The sequence below is a fragment of the Macrobrachium nipponense genome, chromosome 10 (genome assembly GCF_015104395.2).
Source record: "Macrobrachium nipponense isolate FS-2020 chromosome 10, ASM1510439v2, whole genome shotgun sequence".
In the NCBI taxonomy this organism is placed as follows: domain Eukaryota; kingdom Metazoa; phylum Arthropoda; class Malacostraca; order Decapoda; family Palaemonidae; genus Macrobrachium; species Macrobrachium nipponense.
Window position 1 is genome coordinate 87,959,836 of NC_087204.1, and position 16,268 is coordinate 87,976,103.

At 34.2% G+C, this 16,268-nt stretch overlaps 2 pseudogenes; one reads left to right on the forward strand and one right to left on the reverse strand.

The window, feature by feature from the left end:
• Positions 1 to 10,384: 10,384 nt before the first annotated feature.
• On the reverse strand, positions 10,385 to 11,352 carry LOC135224035 (NADH-ubiquinone oxidoreductase chain 1-like; annotated as a pseudogene).
• A 1,733-nt stretch (positions 11,353 to 13,085) lies between these two features.
• LOC135224036 (cytochrome c oxidase subunit 1-like) lies at positions 13,086 to 15,018 on the forward strand (annotated as a pseudogene).
• Positions 15,019 to 16,268: the final 1,250 nt, after the last annotated feature.

Consider the following 16,268-nt stretch of genomic DNA (forward strand, 5'->3'; position numbering starts at 1 on the left):
TGATCCTTGGCCACATCCAAATAACGTATCAAACATCTACCATTATTTTTAAATAGTCAATTGAGGCGATATAAGACGGAGGAGAGAGAGAGAGAGAGAGAGCGAGAGAGAGAGCGAGAGAGAGAGAGGAGAAAATACAGCTGCTTATAGGATAATTAAAAAGGATTATTTTCGTCTGAATGATAATATGATTAGTCAGTTCCAACAATATTTAAGGCTTTTATTTAGAAAATGTGATAACGATTATAAACAATACGATGTGATAAGATCTCATAATAATTATTTTCCAAAAAATATATGATAATATCTTTCTTAAAGCAGAAGGTCTCAAGTATATCAGTCAGATTAATAACTAAACAGGAATAAAAGCTCTCTCTCTCTCTTTGTCCATATATATTTCATTCAATATTGCATTTCTTTGAGTGTTACCGTAATTCCCTCCTCCCTCTTTCGAACCATTCTAACTATGTACTGGTTGTTTTGAACGTGGGCCACTTTCAGGGCAAGAAGGGCGGGAAAAAATGGATCTCACCGAGCCAGGCCTGGCGGGGAAACACCGCTTTGGGGGGTAAACTGGGTGTACGTAAAAGCAGTACCAACTTCACATAAAAAGATATTTAACATAATGATAAAACATGAAAACAAATGCAGCACACGGTAAAAAAAAAAAAAAAAAAAAAAAAACACGCTTGCTCGAGTCAGTGTTCGGTGAGAGAGAGAGAGAGAGGGAGAGAGAGAGAAGAATAGAGAGAGAGAGAGAGAGAAGAGAGAACGGCTCCTTGTATTAGCTGATCTGGGAAGATTATTCCCTTATTTCTTTCACTTACACTCTATCTGCCCAAATCACTTTTATTTTTGTTACGGTAAAATACCAATCTAGTAAATAATTGCTTTTTACGATAATTTTTACTACTGTAAAAGTAACTCAGCTCTGTAATAAACAACGGCGCCGCTTTCAGCTTCTGCATGCCTTCGATTGTTTGTTAAACGGCTTCCTTGTGAAAAATTATTTATTTCTATTTCCTTTTCTTGCATTCTTGACTTATTACTTATTTGTTTATAAAATCCTCATGTTTGTTTTAAGAGTCTGCCGTTTGCCAACAGTAAGTTGATGTATTGTGGCATAATTAATCTATTTTCGTGAACTTAAGAACCAAGTGTAAACACGCTGATTACTCTCTCTCTCTCAGACACAGTCGGACACACGCACTATCGATTCCTTTAATTGTCTTTGTACCCAATGTGAATAGAATGTATTTTGTTATCAACCTTTGCATATGCAATCAATTCGGTTTGCTCAAGAGGGTTCCCGTCTCTCCCCCCCTCCATCCCCCCCCAGCCAGCCGGCGCCATTTTTGTACCAAACAGTTCGTAAATCGTACACAGAAAAAATAAAAATTTACTTCATATAACGTACTGTTTCATTACTTTATACTCTTGATTTAACTTTTGAACTCAATAATAATAGAAAAAATGTGAAAAGGGGGACTTTATGGGTTGGCTGGAACGAATTATCCTGATTCCCTTCATTTCTTATGGGGATATTGTTTCATATTTTGAACAAATCATACTTCGAACATCCTTCTGGAATGGTTTAAGTTCGAAATACGAGGTACTACTGTATTCGGATATTTTTTTTTTACCTATGCAGCATGGCCGGACTGCAAAAAAATGTCTAAAAGTGGCCATTCTCCATGCATAGTGATAAATTGCATGCAGACAGACTGCACTTTTCTCAGTTTTAAAGGAAAAGTCCAATGCTTTTTTGACCTGCTGTAATATATCCAGATAGTAATCAGTTTTCCAAATGTGACCATTTCCCATGGTGATCAGTTGCTGCCAATAGGCTGCATTTTTTCTAAGTCTTAAGTAAAGTAAAAAACCGTTTGACCCTCCCAAAAAATTCAAGGCCATAATCCCTACTAAACGCTTCAGTGCTGTGATCGGTATGGTGTTGGCCAGCCACCTCGGTGGCCAAGAGTTTGATTCTCGGGCATTCCATTGAAGCATTAGAGATGTGTATTTCTGGTGATAGAAGTTCACTCTCGACGTGGTTCAGAAGTCACGTAAAGCCGTTGGTCCCGTTGCTGAATAACCAATGGGTTCCATGCAATGTAAAAACACCATACAAACAAACAAACATAATCCCTACTTTACGGGTATTTTTTGACCGCCTGTAATAGGCCAAGATTGCAATCTATTGTCCAAACGTGGCCATTTTCCTTGCACAGTGACAGTTGTCCGCCAGTAGGCTGCATTTTCTGTTTTCACCCCTAAAAAATACCGATAGCCTTTGTATTCGGACTATTTTTGCCGGCAACAACACCACCCAAAGGACACTGAAGCACTGAAGAAATGTTACCTTTCAAATGTAGGAGCAGTCAAAATACTTGTGAAGCTTCAAAGTTTTCTTGCGTTATCTGTGAAAAGGTTAATTAAAGGGAATGACTCCAGAAATATTCTTGGGGAGAAAAGAAATATTATGTTTCACAGAATTGAAACTGAGGTTGCTTGGATGGCATTTGTAGAGGCAGGCTATTCCTTAGGTTAAAGGAAATATACCAAAAGCAGCTGCTCTTGACATTTTTTTATCACAAAGAATATTGGAAGTTACTCTGTAAGCCAGTGTATGACGCCCACACAAATACGAAAAGAACAGTTCAACGTCACCAAAGGGAACAATGGGTTCAAGACATAAAGCAGGAAGCATTCAATAAATAGTCTTTACGTATAAAGTGAGAGTCTTGAAACATGCAAAGAAGTGTACACACTGAAAGACATAATTCAGGAATATGAAACACACACAAAGAGATATGCTGCTTACAAATGAAGAAATTAGAAACACGTGATGATGGACAAGCATTACACTCCCTTCGCAACAAACTTCAAAAGCACTTCGGGGGGGATAGTATAGGGTTTCCCTTCAGATACCACAGAAAATAAGCTTCCAATAGTATATTTTCCAAAGGATGGTGGTGTTTCTGAAGAAAGTTTTTCCCAATATATAATTGGGGGTATACAAAACTACCCATTTGGTACACAATGTAGCTCACAATTAAGGTGCAGCCTAGAATGTAGTGGGCCATGTGACATAGGTTGAAATAAGGGAAGGATAATAAAAAACTCCTAACGTTATTTAATTATAAAAGTCTGCAGGACCACCAAAAAACACCCAAGACTTACTATTCGGTCTTTTTCCCCAGCTGCAATAAGGCCGGATTGAAATCAATTGTCCAAACGTGAGCGTTTTCCATGCATAGTGTCAATCGCTTGCCATAGCGCTGCATTTTTCTGTTTTAAGGAAGTTTGTTTGACCCCCAAAAAATCAAACTCGCCTATAATTCACTTTTTTTTTTTTTTTTTTTTTGTCCCCGTCCCTGTAATAAGGCTGGATTACAGTGAACTGTATTTATAATGTTTATTTAGCATTTTTCGTGTACTATTCAACATTTAAGATCTGGTAGGGTTTGGTGATGATAACTGCTCACCGTTTTAATGATAGAAAGGATTTCTTTAGCAAGGGAGCTTCAAGAATTGCAGTTTTTAAGTAGCTAATCCTGTCCCTGTCCTCTTAAATCAAGACAATTATTCAATCAGGAATTTTGGCAGATGATAAAGAATGCTTATCTCCAGTTCTTACAGCACACTTATTCAGACTTCTAGTGAAGTTCATACCCTTGTCATTCCAATGTATATCATAATTGCATTCAATTGCCCTTGAACTTTGTAATTTTTCCTCTTGTTGATTTCCATTAAATGCAATCCCTCTTGCAGCTTTATATTTTATGGAAAAACTCAAAAGATTGTTCTTGAAAGAAGGGAAGAACAATTGCGTAAGCATCACTACTCCCCTTAAAAAATTTTGGGAGTGAAAATGATAAAATGAGTGGAAAGTATGAATAGTACACATATCATCATTATTAGTATTAATGCTCTTACATTTCAATGACTTGCAAGATATATAAAAATATATAAATAGGATACAAGGGGACAAACTAATCAGTCAACATATAAAGATCAGAGGGCAGTGGAAACAGGCTGGTACATAAAAAATAAAAACATCTTATTAGTGCCGAAATTTCAAAGGGAAAAAAACAAGTCTCATTTTCGAGGCTGTAAATAAAAGAATAAATGTTGAAGATTATAAAAAAAAACAGATTATACAAAAAATCTGTTTAAAGACAAATTTACATCAGGATAGATTCATCACTGTAGGAGGTACCAACCTCCATTGAAAGGAGAAGAAGGGCGAATGGAATAAGGGCAGGTGAAAAGCAAAGAAGACGGTTACGACAGGTAGAGAGGGGTGGAGGAATTTTGGGCATTCAACAATGGTACTGTCTGTTTTTGATAGTTAGCAATTCTAGAATAGATAGTGTAGCTCGGAAGAGGCCCCATGTTATGATTTTAAATTTATTGTATTCAATGTTGCCACCACATTTTTTGGCATGCTCTCATGTTCGAAAATTCGGGATTACTCAAGTTTATTGCCCGTTCGATAGTTAACGCCTCTGTGATAGTCAGCGCATACCTTAAGAAGTCTTTGGGTGCAGCCCACGTAAGTTTTTCTCGAGAACAACGAGGACAATCGTAACTTATATATCACCCCAGATGTCATAGGTCGCCTAAACGGTCTTTAGAATTGAATAAGATCCAATCTTCAGAGGATTCTTTGGAATGAGATTAATTTTGACTGATCCATAATACAGTCAGTCCACGGGTTACAGCACTGCTGCAAAGCATGTTAATAGAGCAATGATGGCAAGCACCTTAAGTCCGGAACGACTTAACCCGAACCTGATGTAACCCGGGGGACTGCCTGCTTGAAATAATCTGCAAAAGCTTGTTGGTTTATAACTTTTATCATGCAGAAATGGAATACTGGCATAGATTTGAATTTATGCCAGGGTTCCATTTTCTGCATGATAAAAGTTTAATTTTTAAAAGCCTTTTCTTGCAAAGCTTTTTTGCCAGATTATTTCAAGATATTATGGATAAGTCAAAATTAATCTCATTCCAATGAATCCTCTGAAAATTGGATCTTTATTCAATACTAAAGGACCATTTAGGCAACCGTTATGACGTCTTGGGTGATATATAAGTACGATTGTCCTCAATGTTCTCCAGTAACTTACGTGGGCTGCACCCAAAGCCTTCTCAAGGTATGCGCCAACTCTCGCAGAGGCGTTAACAATCAACGAACGGGCAATAAATTGAGTAATCCGACTTTTTCGAACATAAGAGAGCATGCCAAAAATGTGGTAGCAACACTTAATACAATCAATTTAAAATCATAACAAGGGCCTCTTCCGAGCTAGCACTATCTACAGTATTCTAGAATCTCTAACCATCAAACAGACAGTACCATTGTGAATGCCCAAAACTCCTTCCACCCCTCTCTACCTGTCGTAACGTCTTCTTTGCTTTCACCTGCCCTTATTCCATTCGCACCCTTCTCCTTTCTATATAGGTTGGTAACCTCCTGCAATGATGAATACTATCCTGATGTAAATATGGTTTTAAACAGATTTTCGTACAATCTGTATGTTTCTGTAATCTACAACATTCATTCTTTATTTACAGCTTCGAAAATGAGACTTGTTGTCTTGAAACGTCGGCACTAATAGTAAAGATGTTTTCATGTACCAGCCTGTTTCCACTGCCCTCTGATCTTCATGTATATATATATATATATATATATATATATTATATATATATAATATATAAAAGAGATCAACAATAAAACGATCGTGTTACATTCCTTCATGTGCTGTTTCCTGTTTAGCAAGTCCGATGACGTCATCAGCCCTTACTTACGAATGAGCGAGACAGAACTGTCCTCTTGTGCTGTTTTCACCCAATGTGTATTTTCCAGTTGTTATTTTTGTGTAACCAACCAGAATTTTTTTTTACAATAAATATTAGATTTTTACTGGTGTTTTACTCTGCATCAAGGTAGCTGTTAAAGGTAAGGAGTCATTAGAGGTATATTTACATATGCTCTTGACTGCAATATGTAGCAGTCTTCATATTTGTTCTCAAAAAATAAGTAACCAACTAATGTTTTTTGTTCCTTAAGCAGACGTTTCCTTCCTGCAGTGTAGCCATTTGGTCAAATTATAATTTTTACACATGTTTATTTTGCAATGTTATTTGTGCTCCTCTATAATAATAATTACTTGGAATATTTATAATCGGGTGAAAATCCATTAAAGAAGGTCATCAGATTTTATAGATTAATTGAATAAAACTTTAAATAGTTTCTTTTGAAATATTATCCGGAACCCATGGATAAGACTACACTCTTTATGTCATAAAAGCAAAAAAACTGGCTACTCACTTATGAAAAAATATAGGAAAAATAACCCCTAAATTACATAACTATATTTCAAATCTACTTTAAAGTATTTTGTAAAGAATTGAATACTTTTTGACAAGGGACACTAACAAAAAGCAAGACATATTGAAAGAAATGAATGTTTAGTTTAGAGGTTTAGTGATTAATGGTAACAGATTTAAAACGTAAGCAGCAGTGGGCGGATTTAATGACGTCATAGACAACCAATCATAGGCTAGGACATTTACCTCCTAAAAGGAAGGAAGTGTGTGGGGTTCACCTTGTGGCGTGTGTTGCTGTTTGGTGGTATTCGCAGACAGTTTATTCCAGGGACGTGAAGAAGTCAAAAGATAAAGTCAAGTAATTTTTCCTTATAGCATGTTTTTCTGTATTATTATAATATACTATTATTTATTATTCTTATTAAAGTTTAAGAGAGAGAGAGAGAATGGTTGTAAAATGAAATGCAAGTGAACATTATGAATATAAAAATTGGAGGCTTTATTAAGCAAGATATTTTGCTTTCATAAGAATTATCTTGTGAAAGTTTCAAGTTTTTATGTATGTCCTTGTTGAAACTACTTTTCCCTATCAGTCTCTTTAACTTTCTAATCCTTTTGTCAATTGATCCATCTCCTTTTTTTTTATTATATTACATTTATCCCTCACTCTCTTTCACTGACATGGATAACCAATTATTTTTGTCCTTCAAAAAAGACATATGTAATTATATAATCATTACTGCTGTATATAGAGAAGAGAGAAATATAGTTCCTGTAAACATGAGGGTCTACTTATCCTTATATGTAAATTTATAAAAAAATAATTTAATAAATGATCAACCGGAGGTTATTTCTGTCTTCAAACTTAAGGGGAGCGCTGACTCCATAAGGCCCCATTATAAAGTAAGTCCTTATAACTTCCTTATGATTGAAGGGATTTGCTTGAAATTTCTATCATATTCTTCAACTAATAATGAAAATTTTCCAAGAGAAATTTTTAGAAATTCGATTCTAAGTTAATTGGTTTTGCATTTGAAAAAAATTATGGTATCACTTTTATAAAATAATATACCAAAAAATAAATTTTTCACTCAAAAATCAGTTTGGCTCTTTGAAAATCAAGTTAAATAGTTATACTCCCCCCTGTAAAAGTTTTATTGAATTTGGTTCAGTCTTCTTGAAGTTAGAAGAACTTCTTTTTGAAAAAAAGTAACTATTTATGCCAGGCAGAAAGCTGATTTTTGCACTAAAACTATTCTGTCATATAAGAAATAATCTCTGAAATTTACAATATGATCAAGTGAATAGAAATGAGATTTCTTGACTACTAAATTTTACCTAAAATTCACATTCATATTTCTATGCAACGTTTGCAAATGAATTTTAAACTTTGACAGTTAGAAGACTGATTTTTGCACTAAAACTATTTAGTCATATAAGGTATAAGTCCTGAAATTTACAATGTAATCAAGGGAATAGAAATGTGACTTCTTGATTAATATATTTTACCTCAAATTCGCATATATATATATTTCCATGTAACATTTGCAAATGAATGAGAAACTTTGATAGTTAAAAGGCTGATTTTTTTACTAAAACTATTTTGTCATATAATAAATATTCCCTGAAATTTATAATATAATCAAAAGAATAAGAATGTGGTTTCTAGATTTCAATATTTTACCTGAAATTCACATATATTTTCATGTAAATTTTGCAAAATGAATTTGTTATTAATGATAAAGTGTATAATACATGGCATGATGGTGACGCAATATCATTTATAGAAGAATAAATTCTAGAATTTGAAATAAGCTAACAAGATAGAAGATGGAGAATGCTTACAGAGAACAGCAATCCCCAAAGAGATGGGTAGAGGCTGAAGACATAAGAAAAGAAATGTGCTCACAATTATAAATGTATATAAAAATCTTACATATACACACACACATACACACAAATATATATATATATATATATATATAATATATAGATTATATATATAGATATTGTATATATGTATATATATGTATATATATATATATATGATATATTATATATATATTATCTATATATATATATTATTAAAAATAGTAAATATATAAAATTATAAGTTCTTATATATGATATATATATATATATATATATATATATATAAATATATATATTCTTCTTTTTTTTTTTTTTTTTTTTTTTAAAAAAGAAAAAAATAATATAAAAAAAAAAAAAAAAAAAAAAAAAAATATATATATATGTATATATATATACACTGTATATCTATATTAAAAACCTGGTAAGATTTTCGCTCCTGGAAGTTTAAGTAATAAAAGAAGAGGGCTATAAATAGAATAACTTTTACAATATTAAAAAGTATGCTAAAATAACCTAATAATTATAAGAAATATAGTTTGTCATTAAGCTAAAAGAAAAATAAAAACTACAAAGTGACTTTAAGCTAAACGTAAATTAAAACACTAAATAACTTAGTAAAATAACACATCCAAAAGCAAAACGAAAAATAAAAATTGAAAAAATAAACAAAGACACCATTCTGCCAGACTTACTGTTAAGAGGTTTGGTTGTTAACTGATGGAAAATAGCATAGTCAAAAGGCGATGTTGGAGGAATCAAAAACAAGGGGGAGACAGAGAGAGAGAGAGAGAGAGAGAGAGAATGTGAGTAATAGGTTTTTTCAGTTAAGCAATATGTAACGGTGTGGAGGTAGTTTGGTTGAAGGTAGGAGACAGTTTCTTGATGTAAAGAGATTCTAAAAGAAGGAGCGAAAGACAATCAGCAGTTTGACAGAGTATTTTGAAATTATTGTACATAACGTCAGTTTTGCATGAATTTGCATGGTTCCTTATGCCGTCAAATTCTTTTGATTTTAAAATGCAGCCAGTGCTATGACTGGCACCTCTATGGGAATCGACGCGGACTTTCAGTAAGTGTCGGGTAGATCCGACGTAATTTCCAAAATTACATTTTGGACAAGTATACTCACACAACGAAAGAACGCATAACTCCGGAAGGATGTCTTTGAATTTAAAAAGTCTTCCTATTGTTAAAGGGTTGTTGGACAACAGCGCTAAGCACTTTGTATCCCCTATGTCCATTTCAAGAGTCGCCCACATTTGCCGAGACGTAATTACGGTTAACTTTTACGAACCGTCCACGCTAACGGGGCATCATTTTTCATCATCTGCCTTTACAGACTATTGGCCGAGGAATCTACTACGGCTCATTTTTAACATACACACTTGATCAGTAGGGGTAATCATTCTATTCTTAACGATAGCAACAGCTTTTTTAGGGTATGTTCTACCCTGAGGACAAATATCATTTTGAGGGGCAACTGTAATTGCCAACCTAATATCAGCCACCCCATTTGTAGGAACAGACCTAGTACAATGGATTTGAGGAGGATTTGCAGTAAGAAATGCAACTCTTACACGATTCTTTACATTCCACTTTTTATTCCCATTTATCATTGCAGCTGCATAATTTATTTCTTCACCAGACAGGATCTAACAACCCCCTAGGAATTTCTAGTCAACTAGAAAAAGTTCCATTCCACCCCATACTTTTCATTTAAAGACATCGTAGGATTTGTAGTAGCATTAGCAGCTTTAAATCATTCAACAATACTAGATCCTTATCTACTAGGAGACCCAGACAACTTTATCCAGCTAATCCTCTAGTCACTCAAGCACACATTCAAACCAGAATGATATTTCATATGCGCATATGCTATTCTACGATCGATTCCTAATAAACTGGGAGGAGTTATTGCACTAGTGATATCAGTGGCTATTTTATTTATCCTTCCCTTTACCCACAAAAATAAATTCCGAAGACTCGCTTTCTACCCTGTCAGTCAAGTCCTATTCTGATCTATAATTAGAATTGTCATCTTACTCACATGAATTGGAGCTCGACCTGTAGAAGACCCCTACATCTTAACCGGACAGACTCTTACAGTACTCTATTTTTCCTTTTTCATTATTAACCCTCATGCAATAATTACATGATAAAGCTAATAGACTGGCTATTCATCTTTAGGAAGACGGGTGCTTTGAAAGCACCTAAAAAGTGTTCGAATCGCTTAATAGTCTATCCTAATTTTCTTACAAACTAAATTAGTAGAACCTCTAAAAAAAAACTTTAACCTTATGAAGAAAATACAGTAGTTCAAAGCCGTAGGAAGATAGCTTTTCCAAGTTAGATACATCAACGTATCGTAACGAAACCGTGGTAAAGTCCCCCGCACCCATACAAAACAAAACCCAACAAACATAACTTTTACATAAAAAACGACAGAAACGAGACATCTTCCTAAAAAAATAATTGAAAACAATGCTCTTAGTTCAGTACTGAAACCAGACACTAGTTCAGACTCCCCTCTGCAAAATCAAATGGAGTCCGATTACTCTCCGCCAAACAAGAAGCAAACCATAACAAAGCCAAAGGGAACCCTAAAATAAAAAATCAACAATAACGCTGATAACTTTCAAACAAACCTAAATCAAAACCTCCCACTAGAAACAATATCCTAAGTAGAATTAAAGCAAGACTTACTTCATATGAAATAGTCTGAGCTACAGCACGAAGACGCCCTAAAAGAGAGTATTTAGAATTAGACCTCAACCTGCACCCAAAGTAGAGTAGACTCTTGCCCTTGTACAACAAAGAAAGAATAAGACCCCAAACTCAAAAGAAAACAAATCCAACTCATGAAGTATGGGGCACCAACAAACAAGAGCAATAAATAAACTAAAAACCGGAGACAAGAAATAGGGAATAAAATTACTTATGGTAGGAAAAGTCTGTTCTTTAGTAAATAACTTCACAGCATCAGCAAACGGTTGCAGCAAACCGGCATAACCGACTTTATTGGGACCCTTACGAATTTGAATATAACCTAAAACCTTACACTCCAGCAAAGTAAAAAAGGCAACAGAAACCAAAACCAAAATGATTAAAATAAGATAAACTCACTAACTTAATCAAGATCATCATAGAAAAGAACCTTTTAAATTCTCTCTATTACCTATAGTAATCACTATATTAACGGATCCTAAATCCGACACATTAATCTGCCAAGGTAATCCTCCATTATAGTGTTTATCTTAAACTAAGACTATCTCAAAAGCTCAATTCTTTCCGTACTAAAGACCATTTTGCAACTTATAAAAGATAGAAACCAAACCTGGCCTCACACTGCACCGGTTTGAACTCAAACCATGTAAAATTTTTTTTAAAGGTCGAACAAACCTGCCAGCTGACGGCTTTGTTATGGTTTGCTTCTTGTTTGAAAACAATGCTCTTAGTTCAGTATTGAAACCAGACACTAGTTGTCAGACTCCCCTCTGCAAAAATCACGCTGTATCCCTAAAGTAACTTATACTTTTAATCTACAAAGAAAGATCAAATACTAATTATAATTATTAAAGTAAACAGTTACACATTATATCTACATCTCCCTAACGAAATATAAGCCCAACAAAGCTACTTTTCACTTTAATCGCAAGCCGAGTTAAATTTACATAAATTTTTATAGGGTCTTATCGTCCCACTAAATAATTTGAGCCTTTTCACTCAAAAGTTAAATTTAAATCACGTAAAGGAGACAGCTTATCCCTCGTCCAACCTTTCATTCAAGCCTTCACTTAAAAGACTACGACTATGCTACCTTCGCACGGTCAAATTACCGCGGCCCTTTAACTCAATAAGTGGGCAGGCTAGACTTTTATAACTTTTACTCACAGACATGTTTTTGATAAACAGGCGGGAGACAAAATTTGCCGACAGTTCCTTCTGAACGCCTTTTAATATTTAAAAACAAATTATTATATTTAATAATAAAAAAACTTTATACTAATATAAACATTCTATCTTCCACTTAAACAATAAATGAAATTCTTTACTAAAAGCAGCAAGATACTTTAAAAATATAGACACAAATCCTTATTGACTTTAAATACTCAACAAAAACACAGATAAGAGCTCATTCATCCTACCCTTCTTTCTAAATCATTATTAGACTTAGCACAAAATTAAACTCATTTTATAAAGAACCAGATATACAAAGACCGACTAACATATCACTACTAAAAACTTTTTTTGAATAAAATTTAGCTCTCCTTATTTCGGGACTTTGCAACTAACGCAACTATATAGTAGGCCCCTGATACAAAAGGTACGAAAATTCAACACTACTTTATTAAAATCTTAAATAATTCCATCACTGTACTTATTAACTATAATCTCTAAATAAAATTCTATATCATAATAAAAACAAAACTTATAATTTTTTTTTATAAAATAATAATAATTAATTTTGAAGTAGTGACCCAAGGCAATCCTTCCAGCGTAAATGGAGTGCTTCAACAACTAGCTACAACTCACATTGCTAGATGCATTTTCCAGTACAACTTCTATGTTACAACTTATCTCACTTTAAGTAGTGAGAGCGACGGGCGATGTGTACATATCCTAGAGCTAATATCAATTTAACATATTAAAATAAAAATACAATTAAATCCACCTTCAAATTTTATTTTCAAAAAACTATCCGTCTATAAATACAATACATTGTAACCCACCTATGACTTTACCATTGGCTGCACCTTGACCTAATATATTTAACATAAATTAATTTCAATGGCTATATTAATACACCACCTAATAATGGAGGTATACATACTGATAACAAGATAAAGTGAGATCATTCGTGGTATATCGTTTAAATGGCAGGTTCCTCTAACTAGACTTGGATACCGCCAAATCCTTTAAATTTCAAGATCATAACTAATACTAATCGAGCAATATATTTCAAATCCAGTATAACAGGGTATCTAATCCTGGTCTAAGTCTAGATTTTAATAGCATCTAAGAGAATCTGTAAGTCTCAACATTACTACTGAACTATAAGTTTCACCTCTCAACTCACTTAAAGAAGAAACTTACAAATCTTACCTTATAACTTCCATCTTTCTCGCAGTCTAACCGCGGCTGTGGCACAAATTTACCCTGAAATTCCTAGAATTACTGGATTAGAGAATTACTCCACAAACCAAATACATATACTGAAATCTAACTAAACAAATATATTAAATTTATACTATCCGCACTTACTTACATGTAAACTATTCTTTAAACAGAGGAACAAGCAAGGATCAAACTTTCAGCTCATGAAAATTTACAATTCTAAAATCTAATAACTTCAATTTAAGTTTAAAAAATAGAAAAACAAATTTTTTATTTTTTGAAAATATTTTAAAATAAAATACGTAAGAAACACAAATAACAAGACAAGAATAGACTACCCCCAGAGCAAACCTACCCACTCGTTCAATAATTATATATCTGGATTTAAAATCACTTTTTTTTACTTCATATAATAGAGTAATTAATATGGTAACTTATTATCCAAATGATATATTTATATACCGAGTCTTTAATAAAGAATAAATAGTTTACAATTATTGAAAGTTTTTTTGTTTTTAATAAATTATTCTCAATAGAGGAACTACCCCTTTTCTTGGGATTCCTACCCAAGCTCAGAGGGATTAAACAGCTTACAACTCAAGCTTCAATTCTATGAGTCAGAGTCTTGACAATAAGAGCACTTATTACACTCTTCTTCTATACTCGAATCAGAATTACAGTGTTGACATTAAAGTCACCTAAAATATTAATACTCAGATCCCATTCCCAAAAAATAGCTCTATTTTCACTAATCAACCTAACTCCCATTCTCTACCCCCTAGCTGTTATAATTCAATTCTAAGGTTTTAAGTTAACTAAACTAGTAGCCTTCAAAGTTCCCAAGAAGAGTATCAATCTCTTAAACCTTATTAAGCTAAGGTACAATTACATCTTCAGGATTGCAGCTTGACGTCTTATCTAAACTACATAGCCTGGACAGGGAGACAAATCTCATAACTAGATTTACAATCCATCACCTATATCGGCCACCTATCCTACGCAACGGTGGCTTTTTTCAACAAACCATAAAGACATTGGAACCTTATATTTTATCTTCGGAGCTTGAGCAGGAATAGTAGGCACGTCCCTAAGACTATTAATATGGGCAGAATTAGGTCAGCCAGAGAGATTAACTGGAAATGATTAAATTTACAATGTTATTGTTACCGCTCGTGCCTTAGTAATAATTTTCTCTATAGTAATATCCATTATAATTGGAGGATTCGGCAATTGATTAGTACCTCTAATATTAGGAGCCCCAGATATAGCATTACCGCGAATAAATAACATAAGATTTTGACTTTTACCACCATCACTTACCCTACTTTTATCAAGAGGAATAGTCGAAAGAGGGGTAGGTACAGGGTGAACTGTTTACCCCCCCTAGCCGCAGGAACTGCCCACGCAGGAGCCTCAGTAGACCTACGAATTTTCTCCCTACACTTAGCAGGTGTGTCTTCAATCCTAGGAGCCGTCAATTTTATTACTACAGTAATTAATATACGATCACCGGGAATAAAGACCGGCTGCCTTTATTCGTGTGAGCCATATTTCTAACGGCTATTCTTCTCCTCCTCTCTCTCAGTATTAGCAGGAGCTATTACCATGCTTTTAACAGACCGAAATCTAAACACATCATTTTTCGATCCAGCCGGGGGAGGTGACCCAATCCTTTACCAGCACTTACTCTGATTCTTCGGCCAGAAGTCTATATTTTAATTCTACCGGCCTTTGGGAATGATTTTCTCACATTGTAAGACAAGAATCAGGTAAAAAGGAATCATTTGGCACCCTAGGCATAGTTTATGCCATAATAGCAATTGGAGTTTTAGGCTTCGTAGTATGAGCTCACCACATATTTACAGTAGGAATAGACGTAGACACACGAGCTTACTTCACATCAGCTACAATAATTATTGCTGTTCCAACAGGGATTAAAATCTTCAGGTGATTAGCTACTCTTCACGGCACACAATTTACCTATAGACCATCACTGATTTGAGCATTAGGGTTTATTTTCTTATTTACCATAGGAGGATTAACAGGAGTAGTCCTGGCTAACTCATCTATCGACATTATTCTCCACGATACTTATTATGTAGTAGCACACTTCCACTACGTATTATCTATAGGAGCCGTATTTGGTATTTTTGCAGGAATTGCTCACTGATTCCCCCTATTTACCGGCCTATCACTCAACCCTAAATGATTAAAAGTTCACTTTACTACAATATTTATTGGAGTAAATTTAACCTTCTTTCCACAACACTTCTTAGGATTAAACGGAATACCTCGACGATATTCTGACTACCCAGACGCCTATACCACATGAAATGTAGTTTCTTCAGTGGGATCTTCAATTTCACTTATCGCTGTCTTAGGATTCATCATAGTAGTATGAGAAGCACTAACATCTAAACGACCAGCCCTATTCTCACTGTTTATACCAACCTCTATCGAGTGACAGCACAACTTACCCCCAGCAGATCACAGCTACATAGAAATCCCCCTAACAGCTAATTATCTAAAATGGCAGACCATTGCATAGGATTTAAGCTCCTAATAGGAAACTTAGTTTCTTTTAGAAAAATGGCAACATGAAAAGCCCTCAACCTCCAAGACGCAGCATCCCCGCTAATAGAACAACTAATTTTCTTTCACGACCACGCCATACTAGTTTTAATTTTAATTACTACCCTAGTAGGATTCATACTCTCATCTCTATTTTTTAACTCACTCACAAACCGAATTTTATTAGAACACCAAACCATTGAAACTATTTGAACAATTCTTCCTGCCATTATTTTAATCTTTATTGCTCTTCCGTCACTCCGTCTGCTCTATCTTCTGGATGAAGTAAATAATCCCGGAGTAACCCTTAAAGCTATCGGACGACAATGATACTGAAGATATGAATACTCGGACTTCACACAAATTAGATT